Source organism: Pan paniscus, chromosome 1, assembly GCF_029289425.2.
Source record: "Pan paniscus chromosome 1, NHGRI_mPanPan1-v2.0_pri, whole genome shotgun sequence".
Classification (NCBI taxonomy): Eukaryota; Metazoa; Chordata; class Mammalia; order Primates; family Hominidae; genus Pan; species Pan paniscus.
Genome location: NC_073249.2, coordinates 28228236 through 28250431, shown reverse-complemented (window position 1 = coordinate 28250431; position 22196 = coordinate 28228236).

Here is a 22196-nt window from a genome sequence, read left to right as displayed (position 1 = left end):
TTAGTGGCTCAAGACAACAAATAATTTGTTACTTTGTGGTTTTGATGGTCAAGAGTTCAACATCAGTCACAGAAGGCTAAAGTCAAGGTGTCAGCAGGGATGACTCATTCTGGAGCTGCATGGGAGAATAAGCTTCCTTGCCTTTTTCAGCTTCTAAAGGCTGCCTATGTTCCTTGGTTCTTGGCCCCTTCCTCCATTCTCAAAGCCAGGAGTATAGCATCTTCAACCTCTCTCTCTGACCTCTGCTGTCATTGCCACATGCCCTTCTCTGACCCTGATCCTCCTGCCTCCCTCCTGTTAGGACACTTGTGATTACATTGTGCCCACCTTGATAAAGCAGGATGATCTCCTCATCTCAATGTCCTTAACTTAATCACATTTGCAATGTTCCTTTTGCCATATAAGATCATATATTCACAAGATTTAGGGGTTAAGATGTCAATGTCTTTGGGGGGAACATTATTCCATCTACCATAAAAAAATTTGTTTTGTTGATACGATATTTTAATATGAGTTGATAGGTAATTGATGGGTTATTAACTAGGAGTCACCACAATGAGACTTCCTGATCTTAATGATCATTAAGATGTTTGCAGAAGTATTTTACTCTTTACTATAGTAATGGAGGTGGTTTGGATGAGTGAAAATCCCAACTTTGAGAAGAAGAAATAATGGTACAATTGCTTTTAGCAAGTAATCATATTAAAATTCATAACCTCTGGTTTAAACAATTGTTTAATCTTCCTGATTTTGATGAGATATGATTTGGTCACCCTATTCATATCCTCATAGGTCAAATATTATAATGTAGTTTTAAAAATAGTGTCCAATAATCATGGATCTGTGAAATTTAGTCATGGTAGGACCAAGAAAATGGTATTACCATTTTCTTCTATTCTTCCATTGCTTCTTTCAAATCCTGGAGAATCTTTATAAGTTTCACACAGTTGCTATATCTCATTAAAAAATATGTGGAGAGTTTGAATCCTGGTTACTTTCCTAAATTAGCATCAACAATTACCAAGGAGTCACTCATATTGTTAGAGGGCAGAGCAGGTAATTGTGCATCATGCACTAGGTGAACAATTAGCATGTAATTTGCATAGCTTAAAATCAGATATTTTAAAACCACAAGATTTTCATTGTAAAGGGGGTAGTAAACATTATCTTTTAAATATACTGGAATTTTTATAACTAAGTACTTTGATGCATCTTTCATTCATTCAAATACTTATTGAGTGTCTACTCATGTAACATCCTGCTGGGCACTGAGACAGAGCTGTGGGGCAGAAAGTTTTGCATGATGTAATATGTTACCTTCTTTCGGGATACTATCAGTATAACTGATAAAAATACTTCAGGCTGGGTGTGGTGGTTCACACCTGTAATCCCAGCACTTTGGGAGGCTGAAGGGGGTGGATCAACTGAAGTCAGGAGTTCGAGACCAGCCTGGCCAACATGGTGAAACCTTGTCTCTTCTAAAAATACAAAAATTAGCTTGGCATGGTGGCAGGCATCTGTAATTCCAGCTACTTGGGAGGCTGAGGCAGGAGAATTGCTTGAACCTGGGAGGCGGAGGTTGTGGTGAGCTGAGATCGTACCACTGCACTCCAGCCTGGGCGACAGAGTGAGACTCTGATTCAACAACAACAACAACAAGATTGCTTTTTCTCCCAGTTGACCATTAGTTGGGAGCTAACTAGATATTATTTTAATTAAATAATCAGATATTTATAGTTCTTTTTTCCCCCCTCTATAAGAGTGACATATTTGAATCGGAGTTTTGGAAAAATTTCCTCCCTGGTGAAAAATTTGGGAAAATCTCTCTTATATGCTTGTAGTCAACTTGTTGGAGAAGTTGCTTTAAGAACAGAAAGAGAACAATTTCAGTCCTTAAGGAGCTCATGGTCTAGTTTTAAGGGACAGCCTGGTAAGCTTATGATGGAAGATCAGAGAAATATAAGAACTATGATAAAATAGATATCTGTCCAGGGTGCCGAGGAGCGCAGAGGCTCAGACTGAAATATGAGTTCCTCCAAGATTTTCTTTTCTTTTCTTTTCTTTTTTTTTTTTTTTTTTTTTGAGACGGAGTCTCGCTTTGTCGCCCAGGCTGGAGTGCAGTGGCGCAATCTCGGCTCACTGCAAGCTCCACCTCCTGGGTTCACGCCATTCTCCTGCTTCAGCCTCCCGAGTAGCTGGGACTGCAGGCGCCTGCCACCACGCCCGGATAATTTTTTGTGTTTTTTTTTTTTAGTAGAGACGGGGTTTCACCGTGTTAGCCAGGATGATCTTGGTCTCCAGATCTCGTGATTCGCCCGCTTCAGCCTCCCAAAGTGCTGGGATTACAGGCATGAGCCACCACGCCCCGCCTTTTTTTTTTTTTTTCGAGATAGGATCTTGCTCTGTTGCCTAGGCTGTGGTGCAGAAGCATGATCATAGCTCACCGTAACCTTGAACTCTTGGGCTCAAATGATCCTCCTGCCTCAGCCTCTGAGTAGCTGGGACTATAGGAACTCACCATCACGCCTAGTTTTTTTTTTCTCATAGATAGTTTTTTCTCTTGCTATGTTGCCCAAGCTGATCTTGAACTCCTGGGCTCAGGCAATCCTCTCACCTCAGCCTCCCAAAGTGCCTCCAAGTTTTTCTCTAGGAAACAGTGCCCTCCCTAAGTCTCAAAGATCAGTGGGAGCTGGCCAGGTGAAGAAGATGGGAGGGGCATCCCATGCAAAGACAATAAATATTAATTCAATGAACCAAGAAACAGTATGACTTTCATTTAGCAAACTGAGGTTCTGTGTGACTGAAGAAAAAGTGTGTAAATGAAGAGACGACATGAGGACGCAGAGGTCTTGAAGGACCTCCTTTCCCTGACTATGGAATTCAACCATGGAATTCAATAAGAAAATGTTGCACAGGGAAGTGATTTTATCACATTTGTATTATAAAAGATTGTCACATGAGCTTTATGGGTAATAGATAAGGGCACAATGACGCTTGGAGACCTTCAGGATTTCATCTGAGGGATCTGGCTGGGAAGTAAGGAAGGTCTAACTAAGGGCAGTGGCAGTAGGGATGAAAAAGAAAGAGATTTCACGTTTAGTGAAATACACAATCATAAAGTAATCTGATTTTTGAATGCTAGTAGAATGTTTAATATTTATTTAGAAAGATGATCATTTCTAAAATCATCACTGATTATAGAAAAGGATTATTTTAGAAGTAAAAGAGTGCATTCGTCTTCTTATGTTGGATATTAGTGGAGTCTCTATGAAACTGGGCAGGAGATTGGGCTCTATCTAGCACATTACCAGAAACATGGTGTGCGTTTCAGAAATCTTTGCATTTTCAATTTGGGTAAATAATATTGTACAGTTTGGCTGTGTTTTGGTGAGTTCTCTGTATATGGCTGTCTACTGAGTTTCTTCATCATAACACGGGAGATATATTGTCCTAGAAAGAGCTAGGCCTAGAAATGAGAAGATCGTGGTGGCCGTCCTTCCCCTGCTTCAAGCTGGGACTGACCACAGACAAGGTTCTGTAACTTACTGAGCTTCCATTCCTCAACTATTCGAAAAGGAATTATGGTACCTGTGCAGGACACTACAAGCCTCCTGGGGTAGTGAAAATAAGCAACAAACAAGAAATAGCTTTGAAAATCATTACAAACCAGATGGGGGAGCTGTGTGTTGTTGAGGAATAATTATGGGCTTTGGATTTAGGTTGATATAGGTTCAAATCGCAACTGCAAATAATTTGGGGCAAGCTACTTAACTCTTTTGAGTTTTAGTTTTCTCATTTCTATAATGGGTTTAATAGCAACTATTTCAGAGTTGGTGGTGGGCCTGTGTGAGTTAACAGAGGTAAAAGATGTTAGGTTTAGGTGAGTTCTCTCTTTCATTTAAGAAAAAAGTGGCAGTTAAGAACTTCACTCTTTTCCTACTGGACTAGAAGCTAGCTTTGATCCTGGGGTGAGAATGATTGGGGGTGGGGAGTTGGCTGTTCTGTTATTGCTGCTGTCCTTGGTGGCTGCATGGCCTGGAGGAAGACAGAGTCTCTGGATGCTCCCATGTGCCATGTCTTCTAGGGTCTCCTATCTGCTTTGGTTCTTGAGGGAAAACATCTGCTGCTATTACTGAGGTTTTTTCCATTGTCATCTGTCTTCAAACTTGCTTGTGTTTATTTGTAATTTTCATGGATCAATTTAGTAGTCTCCCATTTGGTTTTATCTGTATCCTCCCACTTCCACTTTCCTCTTTATTTCTCCTTTTTTTTTCTTTATGCCTACATCATTTATCTCCTTATCAGGTGTTTTGCTTTGGTAGAGATTTTTGCCAAGTGTCTTATCTGTTGTTTCCGTCTGAGATCCCACAGCTTTGCACAATGAAAACTCCTCATGTGGATATGGTTTCCTTTTATTTTATTTTTCTTTCCTTTTCTCCATTTTTTTCTCTGGCCCTGCACCAAATTTTTCCTTTACCCTTGGGCTAAATGTTGTCATGTTCCCTTAACGCCATCTCCAGAACATACTTTGGCCTTCTCTTCCTGGGATGTCATTTTTCTCCTGGGGTCTGCACTGCAGAGTCCCCAGGTTCTTCCTGTTCTTTATAAGCCATCTTCAGCTCACAATCATTGCAAGAGACACTTTTCCTTTTTCTAGTGACCGTAGGATAATATTGTGAGGAAGATTTCTTAGGGAGTGGCGCTTAGGGAAAAGAAGTGGGTGAAAAAAGTAGGATCTCTCACATTTAAATGTGATGATATATTCAAACCATTTTTCAGTGCCTGCATATGTTAATGTTTAATAATTAGTACTATCCAGGACTGGTTTATTATGGGATGGTATTTTGGGAGGTTGGAACAGGAATTCTTTGCCACATTTGGAGATGGTGAAACATAACCGCATGTTGATCTAGTCGCAGGACATTTTAAGCTTAACTCCAGGAAGAAAGAAAAAAATATGACTTCGATGTTGGAAATAGAAAAAGGAACACTTGTCTCACTATGCTTATCAATCAGTTTGGGGCAAGATTGCCACCTCGTCTTTTGAAAAATTTGGTTACAAGTTTCATGCCTGTTTGTAAACCCTCATTTTTCCTTATTTTAACTCAAAGTATGTACAAATGCTCTACTTTCATTTAAAAATTAATCACTCACCAGCTTGAACTTAATCTAAAAACTGTTAGAATAATTTTCCTCTGCTATGTTTACGTGGTATTTCTTCCTTTCCTATTTAAGTTTGTGCTTTTATTATAGCACTTCTCATGGTCATATTTTTATTATAGCTTCTTATATATTCTCTGCTTCCTGAGGGGCTGTGGGTTTTTGGAAATCAGGAGCCATCTTTGGATCTGCACATTTCCCACAGAACTAGAAAGCACCTCATATATAGCAGGAATTCCTTACTACAGTGTATGGTGAGAAGCTACTCAGTGGGCACAATAAACCTTATTTGGATGACAGATATCCTAAAGGTCCTGAATTTACTACCACACAATCTATGCCTATAACAAAATTACACCTGTATCTCATACATTTACACAAATAAAAATAAAATAAATTGTCTCTGCTATGCTTAAGAACCAAATGTCAACTGATATCCACTGTTAAGTCAATAATTCACAATTTCCCAGATTATCTGTAGAAGCATTATTGACAAAAGTCTTTGCTGAAGTTTTACAGCTAGTTTGTATGGATTTAAGAGAATATTCAGGGGTTTTGCCAGCCAGTTGTTAAATCATTTGTAACTTAAAATTGGCTTTGCTGGGAATATTCACACCTTGGAAATAAACAAAGGATACAAATTAGGATTTTTTTTTCTTTTGAGTGCCAGTTTGCCAGCCCTCCAAGGATCATAATGCCTTTGGTGAACTGGAACCCTAGTGAAAAAGACAAACCTTGACACATTGACATAAGTTAATTTACTATTGGCTTTAGTCAAAATTTTCTTTAACAATCAGAGATTGCAATAGAAGGCTAAACAGAAGTCAATCTGCATTGTCAGTAGGGCAGGTAGATAGATTTATGAATAGTAACAAGGAGGGAGAATGAGGACTACACATTTAGAGTGCCTTCAAAAAGACCTGCTTAGGTCTTCCTCAAAAATAAAAACAAAACCAGACCATAGCTGAAGAAAGCAAGATAGACAGCTTCTCACAGGAAATTTCTCCAAACGGCAAAGGTAGTTCAAGGTAATTGGGGAATGCCTCAGATCTGTATTGTGACCTGTTCCATTGGTTTTTAATATTTGAAAATATTTTGTTTTCCTGGCATAGACGTTAAGTCCATGGCAGTATTAGAGTGTGGTTTTAAAGAATATTATATTAAAAGAAAATGTTAGAAGATGTATTTGGAATTATGAAAAGCAGTTTCAGTACATATTAAAATAAAATGCAGAAATTGTAAACCACTTCTCACTTCCTAATTTCTAGCAGTTAATGATGCAACATATGAGTGATTCCTCAGTCAGTCATATCTTCAAAGACTGTGTAAACATCATTCTTGTTATTGCACCTGCTAGTCCCTTAACAACATTTGCATTAAAGTTTGTATTCACTAAATGCATCAAACAATGGTAGTCTAGAGAAGCACTAATGAGGTTCACGTACTGTTGTGAGGCACATCTAAAAGAATGATTAGAAAGCAATTTTAAGACATTAAAAAAACTAATCAAAATATCATTCATCTTAGCCACAAGATATCGGAGTTGTATAATCTGAATATGATAAAATGTTTTTGGGGTTCATTTTATTTTTTTAAAAAATTAAGATGTTGAAACCCTAAAAACATTACACAAGGCAGTTGAAAAATATTGCATTACGTATCAATATAGCCTTATTGGATAAAAATCTTCTGGCATCTTAAAACTGGTTTATGAGGTATACTAAAGAATTATGAGAAAGCTGGAGCTACTAAGTTGATTCAAAAGGTTAAAGTAGTGTGTAGCATGTAGCTCGCATATCAAACTAGTCCTGACTGCTGAAAAGCACCAGGCATGGACACTCAATCACCTAGCAGAGCGATCTCAGGAGATCTTTTTCCGGCTCCCCACAAGTGCTCCTTGCTTTTCAACAGTCCACCATGTGCATAAAATTAACAACATGCTACAATGGCTTCTTATATCATAAATGGAGCCCCTTAAAGTGATATTCCTTCCCACACTTTTGCAGCCTTCCGGTGAGAATTACTACTGGACTCTGCTTATTTGAACAGAAGGTGTGAATTTAAAGGCATGAACAAATACGCCAGCCATATATTAGCCATTCTTAGTAATGTACAGATGCTTGAGTTACTTGTAGGCTGTGTCTGGCTTCAGAAACCTATTTCACTAAAGACTAAATCTTAACCAAAACATCTTTTGGGAGATTGAAGGTGTTCCAAACAGTTATCTCTACTGAATTTCTCAGTGCACTTTTCATTTTTCACATGGTTATTTTAGCACCATGTAGACCCAACATAATCACGTACTTCTGTGAGGACTTTCAGATCAAACTTCTGTAACTAGCCACCAGTTGAATAATCAGCAATTCCTTACCAATTAGATGATTAAAATGAGGAAACATAGAGACATCTAAAGGAAAAGTTGAAGCCAGTTGAACAGTTAGTTAAAAAACAATTTGTCTGTGGGAGTGAGAATGATGGTAATGATGATGATGATATGATGATGATGATATTGGTGGGAGCAAAATAAACATTTACTTGAATGCTTATTAATGCCACTATAGTAACTTTTTTAATCCTCACAAAATCCTGTGAGATAGGTACTTTTTATATCTCCATTTTACACATCAGGAAACTGAGGCAAAATGAAAGTAATATGCTTAAGGTCACACAGCTAGTAACTGATGGACGCTGAATTTCTATCCCAGCAGTATGTTTCCAGGGCCCACCTCTTAACTACTATGCTTAAATACCATAAATGACCTTTCACTATGGTGCATCCAAGAATGACAGGGACATCCTCTGGGGCAATATGTCTGTGTCCTTGAAAAGACAGACTTAAAAGATAGACCTAATGGAAGACCTCATCTTCTATTCTTCTTTGACTTCCATATCTTACTCAATTCCATATAGGCAAGGTCAATCACATAAAGAAGATTTTAATTTGCTTCTATTAATTTTTGTAATAACCTTAAGATTTCCATACCTAACAAATAAAAATACAGGATACTCAGATAATTTTGAACTTCAGATAAGCAACAAACACTTTTTAAAAGTACAAATGTACCCCAAATATTGCATGGTATATAATTACTTGAAAAATAATTTGTTTTTTATATGAGATTCCAATTTAACTGGGTCTCCTTATTTTATCTAGCACTCCTAAATAAGCTAAGCTTCAAACCTGAATGCTGGCACTGTAAAAATCACTCTTTCATCTCTTGGAGGTGTTGGAAAAAAAACAACAAAACAAAACTTGCTTTAAGTTTGTCAGGCTGGAGACTGGGTTAAACAGATCAGACATGGCGTTTCTATCAATCACATCTATATTCCTTGGGGTTCTCCAAATTGTGTTGAGAGCTGGGGAGGTGTGTTTAGCACACAGGTTATTATACTTTGATAGCTACACAGCACTGGAAACCCATCATTTAGATTAAAATGAAATTTCTAAATGTTGTTTTAATGATGTGAGCACCACATTGCAAATGGGCCTCTTTGCTGTGGCCTCTAGAATAAAGTAATTGACCCTGACGCCATTCAACTTGGGACACATAACTCACGTCATGGTCAATTATCTCTTGGTGACTTCAACACAGTGGGAGCCATTGTCCACATAATGACTGTGGGGCCTGCAGAACCTACATAACTGCAAGGGGCCTCTTGAGTGCCTCACTTGCAATATAAGGGCTAACCAGTATTCATCTTTGCACCCCAGTACTTAGCACTGTACCTGGCACATTTATATTTGCAACAAATGCTTACTGAACACCTACTCTGTGCTAGGTGAAGGGGGTCACAGGAGGTAACGAGTAGGTCCTGCCCTTGTTATTATAGGGTTTACAGTCTGGAGAAGGTGTTCAATAAATAAGAGTAGTACAGAGCCCAATTCTTTGGGAACTGGAGGGTTTCTTAGCTACTTTGCACATAGATGAGGATATTGAGGCCCAATTATAGGCACCATATTGGGAGTTGGAAGACTGGGGCTCAGAAACCAACTTTTCTATTTAGCCTTTGAACAAGTCACTAAACTTCTCCCAGCCTCAGTTTCCTTATCTATAAAATGGAGATATTATATTCTATGTAATAGAATATATATGTAATAGAATATATATGTAATATATATATTATATGTAATATAATATGTAATAGAATAGAATATATATGTAATAGAATATAATATGTACATAGAATATCGCTACTTAACTGTTAAGGCAAAAATGAGATAACGGTCTAGAAAGTTAAAAGCATTATATAATTGCAAAAATAATGTTTAAAAACATAGAATTGAGATTGCCCAGTTGAACACTTAAATCTAGAGAGATAGCTTAGCATAATGGTTAAAAGCAGAGATGCTGGAGATAGGCTTCCCAGGTTTATATTCAGCCTCTGCCACTTACAGACCATTGAACCTTTAGCAAGTTATTTAACTTTTTAATTTAATTTAATTTAATTTTGTTTTATTTTATTTTATTTTGAGACAAAGTCTCGCTCTGTCACCCAGGCTGGAGTGCAGTGGTGTGATCTCGGCTCACTGCAATCTCCGCCTCCTGGGTTCAAGCAATTCTCCTGCCTCGGACTCCGGAGTAGCTGGGATTACAGGGATGCACCACCACGCCTGGCTAATTTTTGTATTTTTTTTAGTAGAGATAGGGTTTCACCATGTTGGTCAGGGTGGTCTTGAACTCCTGACCTCGTGATCCACCCACCTCGGCCTCCCAAAGTGCTGGGATTACAGGCATGAGCCACCGCACCCGGCCAAGTTATTTAACTTTCTATGCCTAAGTTTCCTCATCTGTAAAATGAAGACAATTATGATACTTACCACAAAAGATTATTGTGAGCATTAATTGAGTTGAAACATGCAAACATAATAAGCACCCAATAATTGTTATTGACAATCTAAATCTACTGCAACATTGGAGTATGGGAAAATGTGTGTGATGTTTTTAGGCCATCAAGGCAAACTTCACATTTAATAGTCATCCTTCCATTCCAACATAGAGAGATTCATTTTGAGAATGTAGCAAAAAGAGATGTAAATTATACTGTCTGTGTCTTAAAAATTTTCAGGTCAAGAGATGTTTTTATAATAATGTACTATGATCAGAAACTTCTAAACAGCTCCCACATCAAAATATCAGCAATGGATAATGAAGAGAAATGGAAAACTGATTTATCCATTCCTAGTCAATAAAGAAAGCATGCAGTAGCTGGATTGGAAATACCCCTGCAAAGTGAGATTTACAAGACATAATATTGGAAGACAGATTTATCCCAGTTGAAAGTGGACTGCTGTTGAAGAAAGTTCCAGTGGAATTTATAAGACAAAGTCCTTGAATGAGGACTCAAAAGCCTTGGGGAGTCATGAGGTTTGCTCATGAGGCTTGCTAGGCACAAGCTGATTTGCATTTTTAAGAAGGCCAAAGTGTTTTCTGAAGATATTGCTGGGAAAAGAAAAAAACAACTCAGGGCAATGGCATCAGCTTTGTTTAAAACTTCCTTTTACTCAGGACTGTCGGGTTGATAAATCAAAATTATGTGTCCAGTGAGGAAATGGGAAGTAAAACTGTTTCCAAAAGAAAAAAGAAAAGAAAGCAAGTGATTCATTTTGGCCTAAATAATTGAAAATGCGGAAAGTCCAAGTGTTCCTGGCTGCTCAGCCCTGTGCTTACTTGTCACTTTTGCTGTTGTGTAGCAAATTCTATGATGAAGATTTGGAAGACAAGCTGCCAGCCTCGGCAAATCTTTAAACTATTTGGTAAAACCAGTTGGAACCCAACCCACAGCTACTTACAGGATTTGACTTCCTGTTCGCATGGAGCAGGATTCAGAATAAAGCAGTAGAACCATGATTGTGTTTACTTTGTGTAAAAGAAAAAAAAGAAAGAAATGAAGGAAACAAGAAAGGAAGGAAAGAGAGAAGGGAGGAAAAAAGAAAACAATAACTTAGAAATGAAAAAAAGAAAAAATGGGGCTGAAAAGTAGCCTTTCTGAGACATCAAATCAGAATTCTAACTCCTACACCACAATGTCTGCTGGGCATTTGGTTCATCTTTGGGGCCCAAGTCACATCTGAGCATAGCCCTCTAAGTGACTAAGACTCAAACAAAATGCAGAAGGTGAGCTTGTTAACGGCTCTGAAATATGATAGCTTTGAGTAGTAGTACCACCAATCAGAGAGTCACTGCACATTTTATTGGTGTCTAAGTAGAACATCAGCAACAGCCCAGGGAATAGGATTTCATGGTTTCTCAGGGTTTTCCTGCCAGGAATCCCAAGAACATTGGAAAATATCCATCCCCATTATACAACACAATAGAAAGAGTTAAATGACATAAGTTGTGCTACCTTGCACAGTCGGTGAAAAATGCAAAGGAAGGAGATTTCTTTTTTCTGGCTGAGGCAATTGAGGAAGGCTTCCTGGGGACAGTGGCTTTGGAGCTGATCCCTGGAATATTGTAAGAGTCAATAGAAATTGGGCAGCAGGAGGGGTTACGGAGTGAAAAGTGAGAGAGAAACAACTCAGGACTCTCTGGTCAGTAAGAGTATTTATAAAAATGGAGGGTGGTTCTGAAAAGTTAGACAAGAGTAGTAAATCTAATTACATGTCTATATCCAATATGAATGGAGACTAAAATTCCCTTTCCTATTTGTCAACACTTAATATACTACCGTGGAGAGTGGAATATTTATACTTTGTCCTAAAGATATAATTGGCTTTCAAATGTACAACTATTGGACTCATAAGATGGAAAGGGAGTAAAAGGATTGCCTACTGTAACTCATTAGTCTATGAGTAAAGTAACTGTGTAAAGTGGTTGGTTAAAAGGTCACAAAGCTAGTCAGCAGCAGGGCTGGGACTGGAATCTTAGCCTCTCGGTTCCAAATACAGGGCTTTCCCCAGGACATTACCCTCAAGCAGTTGGTAGAGATGCTTGGTGAATATATGGGAGGAGCCATTTATATGCTAATGGACCAAATAAAGAAACTGAAAAGCTGCTACAAGACCAATACCCAGCCACCACCCTTACAGGGCTCAGCAAAGAGAAGGAAATTTAAAAATTCAGGCTTTGACATACATGGTTTATCTTTGCAAAGAAGATTTTACCCAATCGTGAGTGAAATAGAAATGCATTTTGTGTAGATAGGAAAAGAAATGATTTTTGTTTTTAAGTTTCACCTGGGGTCATGAAGAGAAAAGGAAAGTGATAAAGTTTTGTTCATCAGTAGCTTTTGTTCTTGACTAACTGGCCTCAATCAATTTACAGAATCTTAGCTTCCATTCAGCCAAGAACCAAGGAGACCTCACTTTGCACAGAAAGACAAACTTTGCATGTTCTCTCTTATTTGTGGGAGCTAAAAATTAAGAACCAATTTCTGATAGGATAAGTTTAAGTATATGCCTACTTTCCAATAAAGAATGCCCTAGACTGTGAGGTCCCTGAGGTCAAGGAGTATTTTATTCACCTCTGTATCCCCAACAGTGTGTCCCATTGTGGCATTCAGTTAAAGTCTGTAAATGGATGAAGACATCCCTATAGAGTTTTATTCTTTCATAACTTGCCTTATTAAAATGACTGCCACCCAAATCTCAACTTGAGTGTTGTTTTGGCATGTGATGTGATTTCCCGAAACATGCCTTGTGGTGGATGAATCCTTCAGCTGGGTTTAAGGACCCACTGCAATATAGATTAGATAACATTCCTTTTTCTTTCTTTTTTTTTTTTTTAACAATCGCTTTAATCAAGTGCAACTTCTCTTTCCCTAACCCAGGACTAAACAAGTCAGAGCTTTGGCTTTCTAATTTATCAGCCAGTAAATTACAACGGCAAAAATCTTGTGTATGGCCAGGGATTTTCCACTCAGAGTGAAGGAGATCCTGAGGGGCCAGGCATAGTGGATTTGATATGTGACTCATGGTTTGGGTAGCATTACTTGTGAACACAAAAAGGTCAAGCAGGGAAAAGCTATATTCCATAAATAATAGAGTAAAATGTAAAAGTTCCTCTTCATGACACTGGAATTTTGAATGCTGCTATAAAATGATTAATCAGAAGATGTGTCATTTGTGTAAGTAAGAAATGAGGGATAACTAAAGAAATGGGAAATAAGGCAAATTTAAAAGGCATAATTAGAATGTAAAGGAGAAGCAGCTAAAGATACCTAATTTTCATATTGTGCTGATTTTCATAAGGAGTATCATTTCTTTTTGTAGCCTAATATTCTCTATAGTTAGCAGAAAACAATAGTTTCCATATATACTTATTGTGTTTCTAGTTGTATTTCCATTCTGAAACTTAAACATTCATTTGTATGTTTATGATTAATTACATTATGGTTAAGTATATTAAATAATCATTCAACTTGACTTCCAGGTGTTAATTAGAAGTCTTATTCTAAACTTGAAACATTTAAAAACATTATAAATTTGCATAAAACTTACAAATAAGAACCTATTATTAAAGAACTCTTACTTAAAATAAAAGAGGTAGCTAGATGGTCTCTGAGGCCGCTTCCAATTCCATGAGTCCAATGACTTTAAATGGCTGTGGGAGTAGAAACAAACAGAACTACAATTCTCTTACTTCCTAATTGCTTTTTGCTTTTCCCAGCTGGCATTTTGGATTCATGTTTCACTTGTAAGGAGGTCCTTATTTCCTGTGCTTTGGTCTCTCCAACTAGATGGTAACGTCCTTGTGGCACAATCCAAGCTTCTAGTACTTCCTGTAAGGTTCTGTGCCCAGTGGGCAGAAATGAGAATTAATGGAGTAAAAGCGATGGATTCCCTGATGTGGGCTAAATGCACTGATCATCACTTGTGAGATCTGGAATGCTTTTCTAACAGGTCTTGAATTTGACCTCTGACTTCATACCAAAATGAAGGAAGGAAATATGGCAGGTGTCCAAGAAGTGTGAAATAAAAGGATAAAAGGATGAAAGGGCCGTAGATTGTTCTCGGCTTGGGACTAGATGGAGAAGGCTCTGGGCTTTTTTGGACAAATAAGAATTTGAATTGTTTTTGAGTTTTCAATGAAGCCCATGTAGGTCCCTGAACAAGATGGCAGGATGGCAGTCAGGGTGTGAGCAATGGCTGTGCTGATGGGAAGAAGTCATCTGTTCAGTGTAGCATCTGCTTTTGTCCTATTTCCTTCTTTTGCCTTGGAGGAAAGAGATGATGGAGTCTTCTGGGCAGATTTTACAGTGATTGATTGATTCGAAGCACAGAATGTTAGTACTGGAAGGCTATGGAGCTGAGGAAACAGACCAGAGAGAAGTTACTCAGCAACTTGGAACAAGAACTCTGATATTCAGATTTCCTCTGAGTCCAGTGTTCTTTTCTCCACATCACTCTGAGAATGTTCTACTTGACCTTAATCTTTTTCCTGCTTTCATCCAATCTAGGCATTCTTGTTTTTTGCTGTCTTAAACCACAGAGTGTTTGAATACACATTACATTTGGGGAGGGGGGTTGTTTTGTTTTGTTTTATCTTGCTCTAGCCCTTCTGGGAGATAAGCTCATTTAATTTATCTGCAATTTAGATTATGAACAACCATCCTTCTTAGATTGGACATGTCTCATCAGAGGTCACTCCATCCTACATTTTCCTCTGGTAAAAATAAGCATTCTGAAAGGTGACCCAGTCATAGTAGGGAAGAGGAACACAGGGGACTCCCATGACTGTGATGTATGATGATATTTCTGAAGAAAGTCATAACCATTTAGAGACCAGGTTTTGATGAATTGCAGGAAATGGCGGATTTGCAACCATTCCAGAATTCCCAGGGACTGATTGTCATCGAGCGATGATAAGAATTTTAACTAGCATATTGTGGAATCCAGATCATGGCCAGGACTCGGGCCGAAGTGTTCTGTTTGGGTCTCCTGTTATATAGCATTTGCCTCTGGGAGAAGAGCTTAAAATTATTTTTAACTTGCCTGAGTCTCATTTCTATTTATCTGCTGAGGTCAGGAATTAGCAGTAAGGGAAAAAAAAGCATACTGCAAAATGCTCTGCCATGAAGTCAGACTGCACTCATCCTCCCTCCCCTTCCAAAAGGAATATTTTCTCCCAGGAAACAAACCCACATGATGGAATCATTAACTTGGGCACAGAGCTGGCAGGGAAAGGATCAGCCTTTCTTCCTACATCACTGGGTCTCCGGCCTTCAACAGCCATTGCTGCTAAATCAAGATACAGCAGGGACGTAACTGGGCACTCTGACCACCTTTGATTTCTTGGTGGGAAACCAATAAATATCAAGATGACAGGATAAGAATGCAACTGAGCTGATGGAAAGTATTTTCCCACTATAGATTGTGATGACTTGGTTTCATTAGAACAGTTGAGGGTACAGCCGATAACTAAAAGCAACAACAGTGAACAAAGGCTTGGTGAGGAGACTAGCATCTAGGGGTTTCTCCTTCTTCTGACCCTTTGAGTAACCCCATTGCTGAAACTCTCATTATATCATTTTGAGAGTGCTGCTGATCTCTGCCATCTCATTTGTAAGCTTTTCTCCATCTCCCTCTCTGTCAAGCATGGTATTAAGCAAATAGTACACTCTCCAAACACATGTTTTAAATTGATTTCTTTCTTTTGGGTGGTAAACCCAAAGATAGGATTTTGTAGAAACAAAACCAGATCTTCCCCCTCCACAGTTATTAAATTATCCAAAGCAAGAGATATTTTTACCAAAGCCTGTAGTGTTTTAATAAGGCCAGCTATTTAGGAAGTGGTGACAATGTGCAATCTGCAAAAAGGGGAAGCCTCGGAGGTGCTGTGGTAATAATGCAGTTACTTAAAGAACATTTAAACTACAAATATCTCTGTGGTTTTTTATTTGGTTCCATATGACAGTCACTCTGAGAAATTTCTCAAACCTTGGCTAATCACTTTAAAATGTAAGGCTTAGCAAATAATCATACTTCCCCAAATGCTCTGGTCTCTTCAAACTTTACTTTTTTTTTTTTGCATTCGATAAAGGTAAGCAATTCAATGCAAAGAAGAGCTAGGGAGGAAAATTGAGAGCATTTTAGCAGACAGGTGGAAAAAAATAGCTATAGCCCTGAAGTTGTAGGACAGTTTCAACTATCGATATGGAAAATAACTAAACTGTGATGAAAATGTAGGAGAGTCATGTCTTTTGAAGGCCAAGCGTTTGGTTCATTGAAATTGTGGGATATGCCTGGTTTATGTGAGTGGAAAGAAAGTACTTGCTTACAGGGACTGAGCCCCAGTGTTCCAATGTGTGCTGGGTCACATTAAAAGAAGCAGCTGGAAGTGTGTGTGTTTGTGTGTGTGTGTGTGTGTGTGTGCATGTGCACGTCTGTGTGCTTTAACTCAATTTGGAATGACATTTGCTCTTCTCAGCATCTCTTAATTTGACTAGTCATTAACCTAAAGTGGAAATCTTGCGTATGATTCTATGTTTCCAGTAGGTGGTGGGGTGGTAGAACATGTGGATTCTGCTGACGCCCTCAGGGAGCTAGTGACTAGGAGGAACATTAACATGCACTGCAGTGCAGCATAACTATGACTTTCTGAGCTCTTCGTTTGACCTGCAGAGAAGGAGCAGTCCAATGGTTTGCCTGGTCTCACAAGGTTAGCAGGAGGCTCTAACTGAGCTGTTTCGTGAGCGGTAGTCTCGTTGAACCAACTATATTACGAGTTTTTAGAGAGCAAATGGCATGCCTTATTCTTTAAAAATGTATGCCACTTCTTTTAAAAACCCTTCTCTGTATCTGGCACAGTATATGAAAGGAGTTTAAGATACACTTGATGAATTAATGAGAAACAGCTTCAGATTGGAAGTTCTGCAATTACTGTATTGTCATAAGCTCATTCCTCAAAGCGTTCAGGTTTGGGTGTACTCACTATGTCCCCTCGCCTGCATCCACTCAGATGTACCCCAGGGCAATCCTCCCATTTCCCACTGCAGGCGATTTCCATTCATGCTTCTAGTATGGGGGGCCAGTGGCTAGTGAACCCGACCATCAAAACCAGAATCTTGAAGAGAATACAGAACTCTGAGCTGGATGATGATCTAAGGCACCACTTACACTGGCATGCTAGTATGTGCAGGGTGAATGCATTTCTATATAACTCCTTTTGATAATAATTGTAGTTGACATATTTTAAGTGTCAATGATGTACCATGATCCAAATCTGGATATACACTGTTACTTTTTCTTAGAGCACCATTTAGGTTAGGTATGAGCATTCCTATTTTACAAGTAAGGAAATCAAGTCTCAGGGCACATAGCAAGTAAGTAGCAGAACTGGGATTTGAACTCATGTCTCTCTGGCTCCACAGCCTGTGTTCCTGCCACCAAGGATACTGCTGCTCTAAAAGCAGGGAACCAAAAACTAAAAAAAATTCAGTTCATAACAGATATACAAATGCACAGCTGCTTTAAGAGGTTGTAATGTTGAAGAATTATTCTACATGCTCTTATACCCAACTATGTATATTTTTAATGGACTTAGGGCTTTCAGTTTCATAAATAAATATATCTTCTGCTCTTTATTGAAATTAAATTAAATCATTTGTTTGCTTATTTACTTATTTATTGTAGAGACAGTGTCTGCTGTGTCACCCAGGCTGGAGTGCAGTGGTGCCATTATATCTCACTGCAGTCTTGAACTCCTGGGCTCAGCTATCCTCCCACCTGAGCCTCGCAAGTAGCTGGGACTACAGGCATGTGCCACTATCCTTGGCTAATTTTTTTTTTTTTTTTTTTGTAGAGACAGGGTCTCTCTATGTTGCCTAGGCTGGTCTCAAACTCCTGGCTTCAAGGGATTATCCCACTTCAGCCTCCCGAAGTATTAGGATTACAGGCCTGAGCCACAGCACCTGGCCTGCTATCTCATTTTATCTTCACAATAACCCAACATATTATATAAGGCTGAAATTATTCGGATTCCAGACACAAATGGTAAAAACAAGGTTATGAAAAGGTAAGTAACTTGCTCAAGGTAATTCCTCTGGAAAGTGGCAGACCTACTAACCTCTTCCATGTCTCTTCACTCTTCTCTATTTCATAAATAACTCCCTGCGTAGCAGAACTGGCCCATGTACCTAAAGACTGCTATGAGCCCATTGTGAGTTATCAGTCGCCATCATATAAAAAAGTCAATGGAGAAGCCATTGAGGTAATCCTGGGCCCCCATTTCCCTGTGCTACATTCTGTTTATGACTTTAACATGACTCTCAGCGTATTCATAGAATCATTCTGCATGGATATGGAAATGTAGTTGGAGGATTTGCAGTTTAAATAGCCGCAGCATTTCTCCAAGTTTCAGCTTCAGATTCCTTTGTTGGGATGACATCTTTGACACAGCAGGAAACCTCTAAGTGATTTGGAATGTAAACAGGCTCCATGATTGTTTTCACAATTGTGTCTTAGCTGATAATTTGCATACCTAGCTGTCAGGCTACCTAGCAGTGCCCTGCCCTCCCCCATTTCCACAACACTATAAATGGAATCTGGGGAGGCTGTGTGGACTATTGACTTCCACTTAACAGTGGGTGGCAGGAATTCAGAAGTTTAATCCCAGACCTGCCTGCTACTAATTTCCTGGATGGCTTTTGTTTCATCCATTAATCTCTCTCTATCACTGTTTCCTTCTCTGGAGGAGATAGCAAGAATAATGGGATGTTTTATGCATTAACACATTTATGATCCTAATGCGCTGTGTAAAAGCATGGTTTTCTGGGAATGCTCCACAGTAGAAGGTAAATCAAAAAAAAATCCAGTTCCTTGTTCTTTAATATGAAATATTGATGGAATCTATCTTTTTGTGACTGCCCTAGTTAGAAACTACATCTGAGATGGACTAAAGAACTGAGTGGTTTACTGTATGAAAAACAGTGTATTTTCAAATGCTCCATCCTGGGCTACCAAATAATAATCACAGAGGTAACTGAAAGTAAGGATGAGTACATGAGGGTACTATTTTAGCATCAGGACTAATAAAATTAAAATCTCATACTTTCTCAATAGGAGTATTTTCATTAGTCATGGTGGATATGAAGCTGAAACTGGTCTCATTAGGACTTTGGCTGGAAGTACTTAATTTTTTTTTTTTATAACACAACACTTTGGTTATGCATTTTACAAATATTTTACTGCATCAGTATGACTTATATGAGACCAGGGAGGACAAAATAACCTCTAAGATGTCATTCTGGATGAACTGCATTGCATATTCTCTAAGAAATGTCCTTGCCTATTTTGTCTCCATAAATTCTTCGGCCTCCTAGGAAGAGATGGGAAAGCTCTAAGGAGAACTCAAATCATGTGTGCAGTGACCCCATGCAAGATAGAATTAAAATGTGTTCAGTTATAAAATTGCAGTCCAGTCCAATCTTATTTTTTAAAAATAATTCTACAATTTAAATGTGCTGGCTTGTTTTTACTCTTTGACATTTTCTTTATTCAAGGACTATTGTTTCTGACATAAGAACTGGGAAAGTTAGCAAATAATCAAAATTAGTTCATTTTTAAAGAAACCATCCAACTCCATAGATTTTTCTTTGTAAGGAAAATTATAGTGTCTGTCATTTCAATGCATTACCAGCCAACCCAATCAAAGTGGACCATGTGGTTATATAAAAAAAATGTAACTGAAGATATATCTGGGAAAAGCCTTGAGGAGATAAGTTACTCAGAAACAGGCCATTTTGCAAACTATCCACATTGTGCCTTCAAAAATATCTCTTATTGGAAAATGATAGGGAGGGTCTCTGTCAATAGACCTGAATATTGCATCATGGAAGACACAGTGTGTAAAATGTAGCAAATGCAAGAACTTTTTTGGAATTTATTTTTTGGGTTTTCCCAATCCACCTATCCATAAATAATTTTTAATTAGTATAGTCAAGGGAATAGATACACTACTAATGTGAACTTATGTGCAGTACACCAAAAAGCTATTTGATAAGATTAATAATATAGCAGGAGACATGCAGTTTAGATTCATTTAAGTAGTAATGAATCCCATGTAACTTCAAAATTGAAAATGCCCTTTTAGAAACTTTCTGGTGATTGTGGTCTAGGTTATTCAGATCTACTTTCTTGTTAAAAGCAATAAAAATTGCTGGCTAAAAATTTCATTTAAAAATTAACTTTGAATTGCTGAAAGAATGATGAGGAAATTCCAGGTCGATTTATGGGTGAAAGTCTGTATCCAGACAGGTAGCTAGAATATTGGAATATACAGGCTTCTTATGCCCTTATGCTATTTGTCCATGCAACACATTTAGATTTGGGTTAGTGGCTCAGTGGAGTAAGAGGGACAAAAGTCAAGACCCAAGTCATGCTGAAGTTGGAGAGCTTTATGGGATATTCTCCCTAATTAAGTTGGCACTCAAAGAGCTACAGACTTAGGGCTGAACGAGGACTAAACTCACTCTTTTCCCCTTAATTTTAAGGTGTGTAGAAGAAAGTTTATCCATGCTGAGCACAGCAGTAGAAGAGAAGGATGTGAGGGAAAAATTTAGAACAGAAATCCCTATCTCTGAGATAGCTACAGACTGGTACAGATTTGTAGCCTGGACATATATAATCTGGATGAGCGTAGATCTCAACCCTTGGTTTGAGATAGTGCATGCCTAGTAGTATACTAGATGCCTGGCAGAAAGCAAATACAAATGCTCTGTGGTGCAAAGAATTACTCATCCTAGGTTGCAGGTTATTTTTCAGGGACAATGATCAGCACGTGTTCAAAGATAACTAGACACCAAAGCAAACAAGGTGACATGAGTGATAACTAGCAAAAACAACAGACAACAGCAGAAATAGGTCAGCCCAGATATCATATTTGGGATTATTAGGCATAGATTATAAAACAAGTAATATCATCAAGTTCAAAATAATAAACAAAAAGTTCAAAAATATCTACAGGAAATAAAAAACCATAAAAAATGACAAAGAAGAGACTTAGGGCTTCAAGTTCTTACAATGTAACAAAAACCTGGAAAAGAGTAGAAATCACATCACTTCTTATTCCTGGAGCTTCTTCTCTGATTCTGATCAGCAATACAATTTTCAACATGGTCAATGAATATACCTCAAGGAATCAGGTAACAGAATATATCTTGTTTATGCTGTCTATGACATAGTTATCTCAGAAAGTCAGTGGAAATAATTGTTCATGACCCCTTCTCACACAACATAAACCTCCAAACAAACAAGAATAAACTGAGTTCCATTTAGTTGCTTTTAGCATATAGTAAGTAGAAATATAAATAATCACTATTTTATCTTTTTACCAATTAGGATGTTATTTTAGCACTTATAGACAGAGGAAGATTCAGGCATAGATGAGACAATCTTATTAGGCAGCCTTTTTACAAATCTCACTCCTAATAACAAAGACATTCCTATTCAAATTCAGCATTCCTATCATTGAACAGTTCATCTTCTTTTGAGTATTAACTGTTTCTACTCTAGAATCTTTTTGAACATTCATGTTAGGACATGTTTCCTGAATGTGTGTGTGTGTATGTGTATATAGTATGTATGTATGTGGCATGGTATGCATGTACATGGCAGGTGTGTGTGTGGGGTGTGTGTATGTGTGTGTGTCTGGGTATATGTAGGAGTGGTATATGATTGTGTTTGTATGAGCATGTACCTGAGTGGTATGTGGTGTGTGTGGTATGGGTATGCCTGTACCATTTACATTTCTGAAATGGAATTCAGTGCTTTGGGTCATAAATCAGGACTTCCTTCTTTTCTGAGTTTTAAACTTACTGCTGACAGCCACTTGTAAATAAGTTCCCCTAAATACCCACACACAATGGAAAATAGGGATCTGGACAGCTGGGCTCAATTCCTGCAGGCTTATGAGAAATTTGCTCCAATGTATTGAAAAATATTCTCAAAGTGAACACTTTGAGCCAAAGACTGAGGCTGTGAAAAGTGATGTTTTCATGGTCCCCCAATATTGTGATCTCCTGATCCCAGAAATTTCTGTGACTGAAAGAATACAGACAGCTCGAGAACTTGCATTAATGTTTCTAGGACCAGGCTT